The 19,406-nt window shown below is 41.5% G+C and overlaps 1 long non-coding RNA gene across 1 annotated transcript in view; it reads right to left on the reverse strand.

Annotated features, from left to right (window-relative positions):
- LOC106035031 (uncharacterized) overlaps positions 1-18,229 on the reverse strand; it is a 43,528-nt gene extending 25,299 nt beyond the window's left edge. The window contains exon 1 of the long non-coding RNA XR_010827603.1: positions 17,811-18,229. This is a non-coding gene — a long non-coding RNA (uncharacterized lncRNA). The remainder of the gene's footprint in view (positions 1-17,810) is intronic.
- Between the last annotated feature and the right edge of the window lie 1,177 nt (positions 18,230-19,406).

Here is a 19,406-nt window from a genome sequence, read left to right on the forward strand (position 1 = left end):
CTGAAGGCCAGCACAGAGGGGATCAGCCCTGAGCAATATGAGTGCAGGACACTGATGCTGGATTTGACTGCGAGCAGTCCTGCATGTAGACGTTGTTGTGGCCTTGGTTCAGTAGAAAGAGCCCTCCAGGAGTGCTAATTGTTGCTTTTTGTCTGTGAGGCAGCATAGATGTTAATCTCCTGAAATAAAAAACTGAATCCAAGCCTAACAATTCTGAAATTAGTGTTCCAATGTCAAGGTTATTTCTACCACTTTGAGTGCTATATTTTGTCTGAAACCCATCCTGTTGGACAGCTGGCTTAGATCATGTCTGACAGATCAGACAAAGGATGCAACTTCATTTAAAAATCCTAGATAGACTGAGGAAGGAGACGGGCATGTGGAGCCTTTTGGCATCTATGTTAGCAGAATTTAAAGCACCAAGGAACACAGGAAAGCTTGCAGCTCCTTAGAGAGCTAAACAAACCAAGAAGGAGATTGAGGGGTGGTTGAAGATCTCTATCAAGAGTTCAGTGTTAATAATCTAAGTGGACTTTTAGGTGTCTTACTGCTCTTTATGTCTTAGAAACCCTAGAAGTCATTTTTAATTTATGGGTTGTACGTACATAAAGGGGAGGGAAGCACATATGTGTATACTAAGTTACTATGCATGTTGAACATTTAAATATTGAATAAATATTCTGTATTTGTGTGCATGTGATGTATATACATACATAAATATATGTGCATGCATATGTATATATATATGTGGTATACGTGCATACATATGTGAACATACATGTACATGAATAGAATATATTTGCTTGTTCTCACTTGGGTATCTAAGGCAGGATTTTGTGAAGGAAAATTAAGTGCCAGAATCCCACTAAGTTGCCTGTATCCCTTCTTTTGACTTTGAAAGCTCAATGCTCGGCCAACAAATGTGTTCAAAAATCCGTCTATATTACATTTCCAGCACCTCCAGTCACATCTTCCTCAAGTTATTACTGTCACCCTTTAACTTTTTGTTCTTTCATTTTCTCTTTTATTTGCTCATTGTTTCTTGAATTTTCCTACAGATATTTTAGCAAGCTATTATTACTCCTCATTTCTTATCCAGATTATTCTTCACGTCTTCCCCAGAACACTTGCATTTGTGGTGCTGATTTCCACACAGCAGTGGCAGTTTGGGTGTAAACATTGAAAGAACAATCAGAGAGAGAAAAAAGATGGCACAAATGAGAGGAGACATCATTTACATCGTCTGCGCTGGGGATCTCACTCCAGTTGTCTAAGTTATGGGCTTCATCTCCTCAAGCCCTGGAGTCAGTGGAGAGCAGTAAATCCCTGCCTGAGGGAATTCAGGACATTTGCTCTCAAAAAGCCTACCTATTTTCCATGCATATATACCTGACTATCAGAGCCAACAACAGAGTCCTTAGACACCTATGGTGGGATGCCTAAAGCAGAGTCTGAACCCCCTAGACTGACATTTTTTAGCTGTCTTGATGACAGTAATTTTTATTCTGAACTGAAAATCCTAGACTGAAAACAGGTTTAATTAAAACAGTGCAAGCTTGTGTGTAAACCAGCCCTTAGGCACCTTCACAGAGTCGTTTAAATCAGAGGCATATAAGACGCGTTATGTTCCTGAATGCATCTGCCTGTCAGTGAGCCCACCCATGCAGGATATATCGTAGCATTTTTATTCAGCCTAGTTTTAAAAGCCCAAATTATTTCGCCATTTATTCCATCTTGCACAATACACTCAGAGCAAATGCCCTTACTACTTAGGGTCATTTAAAAACCCTACAACACTTTACATAAAAATTGCTACCAGCAGTGTCCTGTTCAATTTATAAATGAGATAATTGCAACACTATCTAAATCATCTTTACAGTTTCATCTGGGTGCAGTGCTTTCTTTATTAGTGGTGCTAACATTTTATAATAACACTTGGAATTTAGGTTCTGCTGTTCGTCACAGAAATCTAAATATTTTGCATAGGAAAGTAAGTAGCATCTCTCCTTTGCTGAATGGAGCACTGCTGCCGTGACAGCACTGAATGAGAAATTAATATCAATGCAGCAGTACAGTTAGGATTGAGTATGTCATATCTGGACTCCAAGACTCAGCCTAGACCATTTGTGATGGACATTATGAAGCAGCAGCCATGATAGCATATAGTCATGAATAAGCTAAACCATCCACACAGGAATACTAGTAACATGGAACAAGTGGGAGAGATGTTTCCTTTAAATTCTTCTCTCAGGGAAACACAGACCCAACAGCCAACTGCCTCCCAGGAGATCTGCCAGAGGCTGGAGCCATCTGACCTGTGGGTTTAGGGTCCTCTGCAGCTTCCTGAGCTCCCTCGTCTTTCTCCAGGTCATTGCTACTCAAACACAGATGGAGAGGGAATAAGGAAAAAAAAATGCATAGAAACCAAAAAAGATAGAAATGCCATAAAATACCTAATCAGGCACAAGTTCCACAGGATGGAAAGGCTTTCTGCTCAGACACTGGTATAAGCTGAGGCAACTTATGCCACTAGTCTCCACGCACTTCTATACATCCCCTTTTCTGATACAGAACCTAATCCCAACGATTTTACTAGTGGGCATCTTTATACCTCTATACACAAACTGACCTACAGGACAAAACTGGAACATATAGTATTACTTATCTCACAAGAGTGCAACAAGATTCAACAAATTTCCATTTTTTTTTCCATTTGTAAAAGCAAATTTGGGAAAAGAAGCACTGGTGAAAAGAAAAAAAAATACTGCTACCATTAGAAAAGATCATACTGAGGAAAGACGGATGTGAGAAGAGCTGTTTCCAGCAATTGCTTAGTGCCTCTGCCATTTATACTCTTCTCTGTCTTCCTCTCTTTCAAGAGGCAGGTGCCCAAATAGATTTGCTCATGCATTCAGATTCCACATTTCTTTTCAAAATGCTCATCATCTGGCACACACTCACACACACACACAAGGCGGGGGGAGAAGGAGAGGGAGAGAAGAAGAGAAAGAGGAAGGAGAGAAACTGCACCTAGATTTGCACTCACAAAAGGGTTTTCTCTGATAGACAGAGAGGGGATGCTGGAGGGGAGTATTTTTTGAAAAGATAGGATGTACTTCACAGTAGGGCTCATGATAAAAATGGAGGCAGCACAGTCAGAAAGCGAAGAGGAGGCTTTCATGTTGGTGCATCCTACTGCACTGAACTGACACAGAAGCCGTCTCCTTTGCAAGCGCTCAGAGAGGAAATTATTCTTGAAAATAAACAGTCTCTGAGCCATGATTTAAGACAGCATGTAAGAACGCATATGTTAGAGTGCAGTCACTCCAGATTTTGCTTTATTTGCATTGTAGCATATTGTGACCCATATTAAATGTTTTCCGTGCACTGACCACAAAACAAACAGGCTCAAATGACACAGCCAAGCATGCAGACAGCTCAGTTTTGTTGCAAGTGTAGGGCAAAATCATGCTACAGCTTTACTATTTGCCATTTTAGAGCAGTGGTATACACCTGCCATTGTACAGACACACTTGGACATTATTAGCTGTAGGCTGCAGCACCATGAAGGCGGTTGGAGCTCTGTGCTCATTGCTAAAGTCCCAGTCTCAGCTAACTGCCATCCCAAAAATGATACAGTGCCTCATAATGCCATGTAGCATATCAGATGCCAGTGCCTGCTTAAGTGTCTCAGCACCCTTTCTCCAGCATACCTGAGCCTATATGGTCCTACATGTAATATAGTCACACATACAAAGCGCTGCTCAGGAGGCAATAAACCTCTGTACCTGAGTTGGCTTTCATGGACCCAGCTCAGAAATCTCTGGGCAAACAAACTAGTAAACCCTTCAAATGATAGCAGAGAGTACATAGCAGTAACAACAACCTCCAGATACTGCTAAACACATTTTTTCCATAGGAGGACTGCGAAGACCTGAATCGTAAATCCCAGTTTTACAGAAAAGGAACTGAGAGGGCTAAAGCTAATTGATTTTCCTGCACTGTAGCATGGATATACCAAAAATGAAATATAGTTCTTATTATGTTTTTATAATGAAAGGAAAAAAAAAAAAAAAGGATGTGGACATGAATATATAGAGAATAAACTGCATATTTATCTTACAGGCACACACAAACAAATGGGTTGAAAATAAGCTTGTATAAAAGAAATGCCTGTGTAAATTTAGAAAATGTCAGGTCTAAAATTCCTCCTGTGACCTTCTAGCACTCTTAGGATACAGTCTTCCATTACAACAGAAAATGCTGGATTTTTCTCAGATGTGAATAAAAGATTATAACTAGGGTAAATATAGATATAAATACCAGATACATGCAATGGGACAGAAATGATATTACAAGAATAAGCTTAATAATAGTGCTGGCTATTTCTAAATGCTGACCTTTCAGTCTTTTTGTTCTTTAAATGTGTGTGTTAAATATAAACAGGACCACCTTCTGTATTACACAGATGTACTTGACACTCTTCTAAGATAAGTGTTTTTTGGGATAGATTGGAAATACAAGGTCACTAGCAGCTATGTGATACAAAGAAAATCATTCAGCTGTGTTATTTATCCAAGTATAGATCCAAAATCACCTAAATGTGGTCTGTGGGAGAGTTTGGGTCACTTTCATTATCCAAATGGTCCATCTGACATGCTCTCATCACTCAGGATACCGTATGCCAGGACATGCTTCGAGCACTTGGATCAGATGTTATCAAGCCCTCATGTTCAGTTTGCTTCTGCAAGGTAAAAACAAACACCAGCATGTCCATTTGGACTCAGCTGTGGTATTTCTATTTACCACATTGAAGTCAGGCAGCCATCATAATTAGCATCCTCATGAAGTTTGCACAGCATTTGGCTTCCTCCTGCCTGTATGCCTCTGAGCAAATGGAAGGGCATTTGGTGTGACCGAAGCAGACAGGAAGCAGCTGGGAGAGGTGGCTGCATTAACACCTTAACACATAAGCTCAAAGCTGCCTTTCTCCATCCCACCAGCTCAGTTTATGTGATGACACTGGACCAGATATAGGATGTTTGTGTGAATACTACAGCCTTAACCACCTCCTCTCCTCTCTGCAGTATCAGGTCTCATGCACTACCATGCTCTGGACATTATCTGCAACATCAGACATTTGAATTTACAAGTTTGCTATTTTTTTATTTTTTATTTTTATCTTCAAAAAAGATTGGTTAGAAATCATTGTAATACTGGGGAAATTCCCTCCCTTCTGCTGATGTTTTTCATTAGCCTTCTTAGATGGGTAGCTGAGATCTGGCATCTTAGCGTTGTCCTCCAGACAAGGAAAATGAGAAAGGTACCAATAAACCCCATATAAACAAAGCCTCTTGAGACAGACTTTCCTGTTTCAATTGGCTAGTCTTTGCTGTTTTTCATAGCAAACAACTGTTCTGCTTGTCCACCAAGGAAAGAATAAAAAGAAGGAATTTTCATTTGCAGCAAAGTTCGTTTAATTTAGCTGTTTAATAATGCATTGAAACTGAAAGACTAGTTCCACATCAGAGTTTTCTGCATGAGGTGGTTGTAAAATCTAGGGTTTTCAACCTAAATCTAGGGTTTAAAACAGCTGAGCAATTAAGGGTTTATAACAGCTGAGTAGACATTGCTCCTTCACCAAAGGTTTAGGTACACCTCATTCTGCCTTACTGCAGTGAGTGGTAATTAGCAATCTCTTGAGAACCTTTCCAGCCAAATATATCTATCATTTTATCATTTTCCTATCTGTGAGCTTTGTCTGTTTAGCTGATCCTAGTGATTTTGTCATGAAATTTCTACTCTGACACCACCCACCCCTTGTTCCATAATACATTTTAGAACAGAACCCAACACAGTTCAAAGTCACCACTAAAATAAAGCAACTATCTCCTACACAACATCAATGTGAGGAGAAGAAATTCCTAATGAATGCTTCCAAACCCTCCAGGGATGTAAGAAGCAACAACATTAGCCCACTTTTCTTGCAAGCCCACATAAAACATAGAGGCTATGGCTCTGCAGGGAAGTAGAATGGATAGATCTGTCTAACAAGGACAGGCAGACAGTAGAAGGTAGAAGTAAGGAACAAGATATGCTAGCGGCAATGCAATTTGTGAGAAGTCTGTGCTGTCAAGACCTTGAAGAACAACATATGGGGACAGCTTCTCCATGATGCTCTGAGAACTGGAGGGTTAATCAGAAGATTCAATGCAGCTGGTCAGCTAATTACTAAGTATTGCATGCATGGGAGTTTGGGACAGCTTTTCTGATTACAAAAGCCACTGTTAATTTTCAGCAGATAATTTTACAGTAGCTTCCCAAATACCACATGGAACAAATCCAGTATAACCATACCAAAATATTTTGTCACATAGAAAGCCTCCATCTCATTTTTTTTCCTGCCACAACCTGCAACTCCTGGATGCAGAAGCGACTGCAGTCAACAGTCTGTAGATATGTTTTACCTTGTTTAGCACAACATACTCAAGGATGAACACCTTTGCTAGGACCTTGACCTTGAACATCAAAGAAAATGTCATGTCGGAATATTTTACTATTTACATAGAAAATTACTGGATAAGATGAGAATAACATTCAGACTATATGCCTTCTGTCATCAGCAGTAACAGGAGAAGCTGGATAATCCTGCAACATATCTTCAAGGTGAACAAAAGATTTTAAATCTAACAGTAGTGTATTATTGCTTATATAAACCACAGGAGTAAATAAAACAGACCACTTTCCCTTCTTATCTCAAAAGCCAAACTATTTACCAACAACTATCCTATCACTTATACCTATACCTGATGCAGAAGAACTCATTAAAGAAGTTAAGACTGGAGGCAGTCTGGGCTGCAGTGACCACGCCCTGCTTGAGTTTGTGATCTCGAGGAATATTGGCCTGGCAAAGAGCAAAGTCAGGACCCTGAACTTCCAAAGAGCAAACTTCTAGCTATTTAAAGACCTGGTAGATGAGATCCCCTGGAACGCTGTCCTTAGGGACAGAGGAACTGACCAGAGCTGGCAGCTCTTTAAGGATGTTCTCCTTAGAGCACAAGAACTCTCCATCCCCCTGCGTAAGAAAGCGGGCAGGGAGGGCAGACAGCCGGGATGGCTGAGCCAGGACCTGCTGGTCAGACTGAGGCGCGAGAAGGAAATGCACAGGCAGGGGTAGCAGGGACGCGTGGCCTGGGAAGAGCACCGGGATGTTGTCTGGGTGTGCAGGGATGGGGGCAAGAAAGCCAAGGCACAGATGGAACTGAGCTTGGCGAGGGATGCAAAAAAATAATAAGGAGGGATTCTCTAGGTACATTAACCAGAAAAGAAAGGCCAAGGAAAGTGTGTCCCATCTGATAAATGAGAACTGGTAACGACAGACAAGGAGAAGGCTGAGGTACTCAGCAACTTCTTGGCCTCAGTCTTTGCTGCCAGTCAGGTTTCCCACATCTCTAGAATCCCTGAACCTCTGGGCGAGGTTTGGCTGGGAGAGCAAAGTCCCTGCCACTGCAAGCAATGCCGTGCATCCCAGGGTCCTGAGGGAACGGGCTGATGAAGTTGGCCTCTCTCCATCCTATTTGAAAAGTCCTGGCAGTGAGGTGAAGTCCCTGGTGACTGGAAAAAGGGAATCACTCCCATTTTTAAAAAGGGAAGAAAGGGAACTTAGGGAAATACAGACCAGTAAGCCTCACCTCTGTGCCTGGGAAGATCATGGAAAAGACAGTCCTGGAAGCAGTGTCGAGGCATATGCAGGACAAGGAGGGTCTCCATGACAACCAGCATGGCTTCACTAAGGGCAAATTATGCCTGACCCACCCGGTGGCCTTTTATAATGGAGTGACTGTATCAGTTGACAAAGGAAGACTGACTGATGTCATCTACTGGGATTTCTGTAAGGCCTTTGATACGGTCCCACGTGACATCCTGATCTCCAAATTGGAGCAAAATAAGTATTCGAAGGGTGGACTATACAGTGGATAAGGAATTGGCTTGAAGTCTGCACCAAGAGTGGTGGTCAATGGCTCCATATCCAGGTGGAGTCCGGTGAAAAATGGCGTCCCTCAGAGATCTGTCTTGGGACCGATGTTTAATATCTTTATCAGTGGCATAGACAGTGAGAACAAGTGCACCCTTAGCAAGTTTTCAAATGACACCAAGCTGAGTGGTGCAGTTGATACAACAGAAGGAAGGGATGCCATCCAGAGGGACCTGGACAAGCTAGATAAGTTGGCCCACATGAACCTTATAAGGTTCAACAAGGTCAAGTGCAATGTGCTGCACCTGGGTTGGGGCAATCCCAGACATGAGAACACACCAGGAGAAGAACTTACTGAGAGCAGCCCTGCAGAGAAGGACTTGGGGGTTCTAGTGGACAGAAACCTCGACCGGAGCCAGCAGTGTGTGCCTGCAGCCCAGCAGGCCAACTGCGTCCTGGGCTGCACCACCAGAGGGGTGGGCAGCAGGGAAGGGAGGGGATTGTCCCCTTCTGCTCTGCCCTCGTGAGGCCCCACCTGGAGTGTTGCATCCAGGGCTGGGGCCCCAGCGCAAGAAGGATGTGGACATGTTAGGGCAGGTCCAGAGAAGGGCCACCAAGATGGTCAGAGGGTTGGAGCACCTCTCCTATGAAGACAGGCTGAGAGAGCTGGGGTTGCTCAGCCTGGAGAAAAGAAGGCTCTGAGGAGACCTCATGGTGGCCTTGCAGTACTTACAGAGGGGTTATAAAAAGATGGAGAGCAACTTTTTACTTGGGCGGATAATGATAGGACAAGGGGGAATGGTTTTAAACTAAAAGAGGGTACATTTAGATTAGATGTTAGGAGGAAATTCTTCACTCAGAGAGTGATGAGGCACTGAAACAGGTTGCCCAGAGAAGCTGTGGATGCCCCATCGCTGGAAGCGTACAAGGCCCTGGGCAACCTGATCTAGTGGGTGACATCCCTGCCTATGGAAGGGGGGTTGGAACTAGGTGATCTTTAAGGTCTCTTCCAACACAAGCCATTCTATGATTCTATGAACTTTCTTGTTAATCTTACACGCCCTCCAACTTCTGATTCTATTCTATCACTCTGTGATTCAATCCGTCTGTGATTCACCATCCAGCAGCAGAGTCCCATGGTACCCAAGGAAGAAGAAAAAAGTTGAACGGGTGACGGTGGCCTGTTCTGCGTTTAGTGATTGCACATCAAGCTTATAAAGTTGAGTCCAAGGTCAAGACAGGAAGTCAATCAGCAACATGAGGCCAGAAGCTGCAAGATCAGAAATCAACAAAATGTAGGGACTACCATTTAGCTCAGGCAAAAATACAAAGCAAGGACTGAGGTTAAATCATAGGGTCACAAGATAATTCAGTTTAGGAGAGACTTCAGGAGGTTGTTAGTACAACTTATTGCTCCAAGCAGTGTCAGCTGTGGGGTCAGAGCAGGTTGCTCAAAACTGTATCCAGTCATATCTTGAAAGCTTCTAGGGATGGAAATGTTGGTCTCTCATCCAGCCTCTGCCACTGCTGGGCTGTCAGGCAGAAAAGAATTTCTATTTATATCCAGTCTGAACCTACCTTGTTTCACCATATGTCTCTTGTATCTGATCATGTTCCCACACACCACTGTGAAGAGCCTGGCTCTGTCTTCACAATGACCTCCTGTGACATCCTCCCTCAGCCATGTCTTCTCCAGACTGAACAAACCCCTCTTCCTCAGCCTCTCCCCAAAGGTAAGTGCTTCACCAACAACCATTGTGGTGGCCCTGCTGAACTTGCTCCAGCTTGTCAATAGTCTTCTTGTACCAGGGACCCCAAACTGGTAGCTGTATCTAGATGGGGTCTGATGAATGCTGAGTAGGTGGGGATGACAACTTCCCTCCGTTTACTGGCTGTGTTCTTGGTCTTATAGCCTTGGTGGCTTTTTCAATATTTTGCTGCAGGGCTCTTGTGCAGCTTGCTGTCTACCAAGTCTTCCTGGTCCTCTCCACAGAGCTTCTCCGAACCTGATAGTAGCCAGCTTGCATCCCTGCAAGGATTTTGTTTTTTTGTTGACTGTTTTTTGTCATTGTTGTTGTTTGTTTGTTTTTTTCCAAGTGCAGGGATTTGTATTTGTCCCAATCAAATTTCATGAATTTTTGTCAGCCAATTCCTCCAGACTGTCTGGGTCTGTCCGGTTGGCAGCTCTGCCCTTGACTGTATCTACTGGTGCCCCCCAGTCTGGTGTCATCTGCAGATTTGATGAGTTCATCACCTCCTCTAGGTCACTGATAAAGATGTTACAGAGGTCAGGTCTCAGGAAGAGGATTGATCTCACTGCAGATCTGGTGGTGCAGAGAAGAGCCACTCAGGTCAAGGAAATCTGTTTTAGATGATCCTCAGCCTGGAGAGTTCAGGAACTGACTGACATCCAAATGAGAGGAAAGGAATTAAAACAGGGAAAAAGAAAAAGAAGCAGAAACAGAAAAAGAAGCAGAAGCAGAAGCAGAAGCAGAAACAGAAACAGAAACAGAAACAGAAACAGAAACAGAAAAAGAAAAAGAAAAAGAAAAAGAAAAAGAAAAAGAAAAAGAAAAAGAAAAAGAAAAAGAAAAAGAAAAAAAAAAGAAAGAAAGAAGGAAAAGAAAGGAAAAAAAAAAGGAAAAGAAAACACAAAGAAGGAACAGCAGTCAAGAGGGAAGAGTTTAAACTTAAAACTGATAAGAGGTCATAAATAAAACAGCAGAGTACTTGAAGAGATAGTCAGCCAGGACAAAGAAAACCACTCAGCTTGCCCAGGGCTTTTTGCACTGTACCTGATTCAGTTTGCTTTAACTGAGTTCATATTTGTCCATCACCATGGCTTAAAGGTAGATACAATTGCAAAGCAGAATTTCTTAAATATTCCTGAAAACTGTTGATTTTCATTTGATGGTCACCATCTGAATATAGAGAAAGTAGTGTAACAGTAAAAGATTTCTAAAAATAAAAATAATTATTTTGTATATACCACTGCATGTATGCACGTAGAGGCTGACAGAAGAGTAGGAGAAAAGTCTCCACTGCTCCCAGGTCCATATGAGCCTTTATTTCATTGACTTTATAAAAGTCTAAGTTGGGGTAAGCTCATCATTTGTGACTCCTTTTACAGTCAATAGACAGGAATCAGTACATCCAGAGAGTGATTTATTAGAGCAGTCTTAAATGATGAATCTCCTTGGAGACTTCAATTTCTCTTCATTGACTATAAAGGGAAGGTCATGTGTCTAGCTTAGACTTAGATGCCTAACTCATGGCAGAAAGCAGTAATCCTTCCTCCTGTAATTACACAGACCACTGGGGACACCACCTGAATCTTGCTCAGAACTGTTGATCCTTGTGGGAACAAGAATTTTATTGCATAAGACTGTAATAGGATCTAAATCTTCCTGCCTGCTTTTTCTCATTGCCTTTGGTTGACAGACACTGTTTTAAAAGATTAAGCCTTAGAGACAGTGGAAAAGAGCTTGAGGGGAAGATGTTGCTGTGCAAGCAGTGAATTTAGAAAATTAGCAACACAGATCTCACTAAGGCGAAGAAAAAAAAAATGTTTCTTCATACCACTGCACTAACCTGCTTCAGTCACAAGTGGCATCCTGTGGCTGTGGAGCATGCAGGAAGGCATAAACACTGAAATGACTTTAGAGCTGCTCCAACATGGTTTTCACTTGGTTTTGATTCCGTTTTGGAAGCACCAGAGCACAGACCATAACATGGAGGAGCTGTAAGGCAACAATGCACTGCCTCCTTGGGAACAATATGATTCCCAGGGGTCTGTGAGAGGCGTGTGCCCAGGAGATCAAGAGTGATCCAAATGTGGCATTAAATCCCAGTCTTAGAGCAAGGTTTGGCCACCTAAACAGAAGTGCCTAAATGCCGTAAAAGATGCCACAGCAGCTCCAGCTGCTCCAGAAGAACAAGTGCCTTTCATAAGCTATGCATCACGTCGGCCCCATATGGGCACCTCAGATGGCATTAGACACCTCTGTTTTATAAATTGGGTTGTTTATTGCAGACCAACAGAATAACTTCCAGCCCCAGATTACACATAAGCAAAGTGCCAGTTCTGGTGTGCATCGCTCAGCAAGTGACACACGCTATGGGAACAGCCTGGCACCTCTTCTTGCATGTGCACAAAGGTGAACCATTTTTACAGTGAGCTGCAACAGCTGCAATGATTGTGCTCTGACAAGATTACTTTATGTACTCTGCACTAGGTGCTCTTCGCACTTCCATATGCAGTATCACATGGGAGAGGGAAGCATTTGTCCCATCTCATTTTAGAAAACACCAGTACCAATCTGATACAAATATGAATTGTTCACTGGAGAGAAATGGATATTATCTGGGCACGGTTTAGCTTACACGTTTTAAATATATTCTTTAAAATGACATCATGCGAACATCAATCAAGATCCGGTCCCACCATTACAGAACACCAGGTGGTAAGAATCTCAGCAGGAAGACTGCCAAGTACATTGTCCATCTCTTGTGGAAATTGACAAAGTTGCTCAGAGAAACTCAGTTTGGAAAGTCTTTAGCAGATAATCTTGCCCATACTTCTGCCACTGCTGGATTGTCCTACAAAGCAGGTCTATCTGCCTCTGTCTGTCACTGAAATGTTTTTACTCAGGTTTTTCAAGTAACACTGTATGAGGATGACAGCTTTTGATGAAGTAATTTGAGAGACAGAAAGATGTGTAATATGTATATGTGTGAACCTGTGCATGTGTCTTCCCCATCACGCCACAGTCCCGCCCTATCGTTCTGCAATGGTCCCAAGTTACAGGACTTTCATCATTTCCATAGGAAAACTATCCTAACATTTATTACTTAAAAAGTTCAATCAATAGTTATTCTGTATCTAGCCTATATTTTATTTCCGTGAGAAATGAAGGTGTACAAGAAGCCAACAGTAAAAAGAGAGGAAAGAAAAAAAAGGGGAGGGGGGGGGAGAAAAAAAAAAGGCAAAAAGGTGTAGAGGCATACAAGAAAGAAAGAGCTTATGGCATATGCATGAGCCTAAAACTTCAAGAAAAAAAAAAGTTAAATTAATGAAGGTAGTTCGCTGTTTAAAATTAATTATTTTTGCATTTCTTTTTCTCAGAGGTTCCTCTTCAATATTCCAAATATAAATGGTGGTGGGATTATTTAGAAGTGGAGTACATTATAACTAAGGCCTATAGCAACCTCACTCAGCAGTGAAATTTGTTGTCTCCCTCTGATCCTCAGATTATGGAAATGAGGGGATGAATGTACATCAGTAAGATTCCCTACCGAGATAGCTTTTCACTCTTTTCAGTAAGAAAAAGATCAAAGGCAAAATAGCTAATTAACATACCAAAGGAGACAAAACCCCTAGAGCTTTATCGTTGTTGCAATCCAATAATAAACAGCCAAGTACAAAAAAGATTATTTGATAGTGACACACAGAATTGAAAGCCTTTGAAATGTCAGCTTCTCAAAAAAAAATATTTTTGGAAGGAAAAAATATCCATAATTATACAGAATAGTGCCTAAACATTCGGGAGTAACTCTTCATTCCTGTGAGAGCTTGCTTGTAAAACTACTTTGCTTAAGAACAACAGCTTGGTTTGCCTTTATCTAAAATGAAGTGGAAAGAAAAGAAAAAAAAGGAAAAAGAAAAAAAAAAAAAAACATACAAAAGGCTTCACATCCCTTCCTGAGTAAACAGTGGACTCTTTTATAAATTAAAAATTAAGTACTGTTGCTCTTGTTCTATGAGAAGATATCATCAGTCCCCATTCCCAGACCAGCTTCCAGCTTTAACAGACTTGGGGACAGTGGGAGACCAAGGTTTTAAACTACGTCTGTCTGTGCTGGGTAACTTCTATGCCATGTTACAAGTTCTGGGTTCTTTTATAAAGCCAGATACAAAAAGTCAAAACTGTGTAGCAGTAACTTGTATGAAACTGTTCTGTGGGGAAAGCAACTGTTCAGACAACACAGATACATCAATATCAGTAAAAGAAAGTGGACTAGGGAAATGAGCCCAAGCATATTAAACTGTATAAGCATTTTCTCTGGCACACTTTTGGCTCAGAGCAGCTTTTGTTTCACAGCGCTGTGAAGAGATTAACAGTGCTCTGAGGCCATTCCCAACAGATATCTGGCACAGCCAGCCTGGCTTCAAGGGTAGTTGTAGATGTATGGGTGCAAACTGTGACATTCGCAGGGCCAAAGGATGGTCGCTGTTCTGTTCCGCTTACAGGTGCTGACGTAGCCAATCAGCCTGTGTTAGAGAAATATTTATTTCCTGGGACATCAGAATTTTGAGTAAGGGAAGCTGGGAAACATTGTAGTGAATGGCTTTTTGGCAAACAGCACAAAGCATTGCACTTTTATCCTACCAAAGACAGGTTTGCATATTTGAAAATTCTGGCATAATAGAAATGATTTAGAAGAAAGGCTAGTCCTTGCATGGATACTATAAAGAATATTCAGGAATCTGTTTGAAAATGTCCCATGGGATAAGGCGTTAAAGGGAAGAGGATTCCAAGAAAGATGATTGCTATTCAAGAATCACATCCTCCAATCTCAAGAGCAGTCTATCCCAAGAAGTCCAGCAAGGATGAAAAGGGAGTTCCTAGCAAAATTCAAACATAAAAAAGCAAGTATACAGAAAGTAGAAGCAGGGATGGGAGAAATACAGAGACACTGTCCAAGCCTGCAGTTAGGAAAGCCAAAGCCCAAATGGAATTCAATCTGGTGAGGTATTCCAGAGACTACCAGAAGAACATAAGTGACAAAAGGGAGAGTAGGGAAAATGTGGGCTGCTGAATGGGGCAGGGACCTTGGTGACACAGGACATGGAAAAGGCTGAGGTACTGAATGCTTTATTTTACTCTGTCTTTACTAGCAAGACTGGCCTTAAAGAATGACAGGTCCCAGAGATGAGGGGGGAATGCTAGAGCAAGGAAGAGATACCCTTCATGGAAGAGCATCAGGACAGAGAGCGTTAAAGCAAACTTGACATACATTCCATGGGCCTTAATAGGATTCACCCATGAGTACTGGAGGTGCTGGCTGATGTTATTGTGAGGCCACACTCAATTATCTTTGAACGATTATGGCAACTGGGAGAGGTGTCTGAGGACTAAAGGAAAGCATATGTCACTTCTATCTTCAAAAAGAATAAGAAAGATGGTCCAGTGAACTGCAAGCAGTCAGCTTCACCTCAATCCCTGGGAAGGTGATGAAGCAACTAATCCTGGAAACCATTTCCAGGCACATAAATGAGAGGAAGGGGATCAGGAATAGCCATCATGGGTACGCCAAAGGGAAGTCATGTTTGACCAACCCGATAATCTTATATGATGAAGTGACTGGCCTGGTTAGACAGGTGAAGAGCAAAGGATATTGTCTACCTAGACTTCAGTAAGGTTTTTGACAATGTGTGTCATAAGATCCTCACAGAGAAGCTGAGGATGTATGGGGTGGATGAGCATACAGTGAGGTGGATTGGAAACTGGCTAAATGGCCAGGCCCAGACGGTGGTGATCAGTGGCACAAAATCTAGTCAGTAATTAGTGGTGTGCCTCAGAGTCAGTACTGGATCCAGTCCTGTTCAATATACTCATTAACGATCTATGGATGTTGGGGCAGAGTGTACCCTCAGCCAGTTTGCAGATGACATGAAGCTGGCTGTTATATCCGAGGGTTGTGGACCTGGACAGGCCAGTGAAATTGGCTGACAGGAAACTCATGACGTTCATCAAAGGGAAAGTCCTGCACCTGGAGAGGAACAACCCCCGGCACCAGTACATGCTGGGGGCCACCCAGCTGGAAAGCACAAGGTCCTGTTTCAACCAAATTGAACATGAGCCAGCAATGTGCCCTTGCCACAGTGAAGGCTAACGGTATCCTGGGATGCATTAGGAAAAGCATTGCCAGTAGGTCAAGGGAGGTGATCCTTCCCCTCTGCTTAGCTCTGGTGAGGCCACACCTGAAAGTACTGTGTCCAGGTCTGGGCTCCCCAGTACAAACAGAGACTGAACCACTGGAGAGAGTCCAGCAGAGGTCCACAAAGATGAGTAAGAGACTGAAGCATCTTTCCTATGAGGAAATGCTGAGAGAGCTGGGACAGTTCAGCCTGGAGAAGAGAAGCCCCAGGGGAAAGCTCATCATTGTACATAAAGTTCTGAAGGAAGGATGGAAAGATGACAAAGCCAGGCTCTTTTCAGTGTTGCTCAGAGACAGGACAAGAGGCAATGGGCACAAACTGAAACACAAGAGGCTCCATCTAAACACCAGGGAACACTTTTTTACTGTGCAGGTGACAGAGCATTGAAACAGGTTGCTCAGAAAAGTTATGGATTCTCCCTCCTTGGAGATCTTCAGAAGGTGCCTGGACATGATACTGGGCAACTGTGTCTAGATGGCCCTACTTGAGCAGCGGGCTTCAGCTAGATAACTTCCAGAGGTTCCTGACAACCTCAACCATTCTGTTACATCTTTTCACATCCAAAGTATTTTCCCTTTGTTAGGGCCACCATTACTCTAGGAGAAAATTGAATTTCTGGTGTTTTTACTCCACCTACTCTCTGAAGATAGTGTCAGTTTCCACTGGAACCTGTTATTACAATAAAATAATATTCTTCACATTTCAGTTCATTAGTTGGTTCATCATATTTGTGATTGGGTGCCTAAATGTTAATCTGTACTTCTCATGAAAATAGAACCAATGAGCCCAGTCCTTGAACCCTGTTTATGCAAACCAGGGATGCAAAAGAGACAAGAGGCAACACAACCCACTGCCTGACTCAGCCTTTGCAAGCACAGTGTTAATATACAATTATATTATATATAATTATATAATATACAATAAATATAGGGTGTTAATATACAATGTCTATGTTTTTTATATTTTAGGTCCCAAATAAACGTATCCATACTGCTAGCACTAGAGGATCAGGAAGCAAGTGTGAGTGGAGAACCCTGTCTTTTTGACAGAGCATTGCCCAGGTCTGGGTTGTTCCAAAAGCAAATCTGTTAGAGATGGGCTCCTCCCACGAGCCACATGGTGCCACATAAACTACAGGCCATAGATAGATCTCTAGTTGTCTTTCAAAAGACAGCAAAGTAGACATAGTAATAAATGGTTCTCTTGGATAAAAAAAAAAAAAATGATGTCTTTAATCTCAGTTAAATCACAACAGCCATACACTCAGATGATACCTAAATTAAACATGATGGACCCAAAACTAAACAAAAAGACACTTTCAGAGGCCCAGTCTTCCACTTCAGCTGTTCCAAGCTTATCACACCAGCTAATATGTATAGCAATAGCTTTCCATTCCAAAGACACAATTATCGCCAATAAATCCCCAAAAGATATTTAGTACATGGCAATTCATAGGATACATTGCGGTTTAGACAGACCTAAGCACTTCTTCAGTGCAGGGCATTCTGGCCTGAATAACTGTCAGTTACCACATAAAGATACAGTCAGCAGAATTGTTGCTGCTGCTATTCTGATTTACATGTCAAAAGGGTCCAAAGTACATACCACTGAGCTTTTCCTGACAGGTCTGGAAGCAAAAGGTTTTGCTGCATTTTTCCTCAATAACGGCAAATCCAAGCATGAAGTACAATTTTCCCAGAAATTCCAAAACTACCAAAAATCCATACTACTCTTCAACAAGACAAACTTCATTGTGTAGTCAATGCAACTGCTAAACCCAAACTGATCCATGACTACAAACTGGATCTCACAACTACCTGCCAGGTATGGCTGAGTGGTAATCCCCTTTACAAAGTCAGTCAAGAAAGAACTGAGGAGAAACCTTGTACTCACCTAATAAACAAAATATGTCTATGGATTCCTTGTAGAGTCCGTGTTTTGGACAGATTGTGGACTTGCCTTTACTCTTCCAGGGTTAGTCTTTTCAGTGTGAGTGAGAAAAAAAAAGTATCAAAATTTAGTCCCTGTTGTTCTTCTGTTTCAAAAGGACTTCAAAACACTCCCAGAACACCTGCAGGACAGCAAAAAAATCATAACAATATTGGGTCAGGTGTCTCAAGTCACACAAATGTCACATTTAAAAGCACCTTTGCTAAAGTGGAAACAAACATATATTGTAGACTGCAAGAAATATTGTGCCACACCGACTCCTTGGCAAGCTACCAAAAGATAAAAGTCTTCCAATGAATCAATATAAAAAGTCTTTCATAAAGCATAATATTTGCTTTAGCTACAAGACACAATTTTTATGTCCTTTATCTTTTCACTCTAAACCATTAGAGAATTTAGCAATAGCATGTGTGTGTTTTCTTGTCTGACTAGTCTCATTCCTTGTCTCATATTTTCCTAAATGTAACTTTTTTCTCAGTCATTAATCACTAGTACTAGGCTAATATTTAAGAAAAACAAAAACCACCCAGAGTCTTGTAGATGGCTAAGTGAATTCACTTTAGTTCTTGTTGTGTTTACTTTCTCTGATTACTATAAAAAAATGTTTCCAGGGAAGGGAGAGAAGGGAGAAATGTTAAGATAGGCTGTGAGTATCAGAAAACAATCAGAGAAATCAAATTAGAACAGAATATAGACGAATATGTTGTGACACATTGGTACAAATATTCGTCTATGTTCTGTTCTAATTTGATTTCTCTGATTGTTTTCTGATACTCACAGATCAGTCAAAACTATTCATATTATGAATAACAAACACACAAAGACTTGCTTATGAAATGGAGAATTATTTCCATAAATTAATTGGGAACAGATTTCCTCACCAGATTTCCTCACGTCTATTCACATACAGCAGCAGCTTGTTCCATAGACAGGTTTTTCTTGCTTCACTATGAGTAACCAGGAAAGAATTTGACCCTTGACAAATGATTTTGAATAACGAATATGTTTTTAAAATATTTCAATCTGCTCCTGGGAAAATTCATCAGCAGAGCAGCAAGCAAAATTTGCTGTCTTTATTACTTTTTATTATTTAGCCATCTACTCTAGCTGTTTCTCCAGACCTCACCCTTTAAATGCTCCCACCCTCTCCTTCTTTAATTTCAGCTGTTGTAGTAGACGTTTTTGTAAAAACCTCCTGTTGGTAACATTCATTACATGTTAGTCTGCAAAGTTATGAAGTAAAGAATGCTTGGAATGAAAATGAGGAAAATAATTCCTACAGAGGAAATGCAGTGGTAATAATTATCCACTACACTTAGTTTTCACTGTTTGATTATGATTCTCAGCCAGCTACCATAATTTCTTATTCAGAGGCAATTGTGGCAGAAGAAAAAGGAATAGGCTTTTTAAGGTCTTTGTGAGGCTCACTCAGTTCCTTTTTATGTTAGACTTATCCACACAAAAAGATACACTGAAAGAATATTGCTCAGATTGCAAAGTCAAGCACTCCAGTACTAGTAAATGCCAAAATTAAGATCT

The sequence above is a fragment of the Anser cygnoides genome, chromosome 1 (genome assembly GCF_040182565.1).
Source record: "Anser cygnoides isolate HZ-2024a breed goose chromosome 1, Taihu_goose_T2T_genome, whole genome shotgun sequence".
NCBI lineage: Eukaryota > Metazoa > Chordata > Aves > Anseriformes > Anatidae > Anser > Anser cygnoides.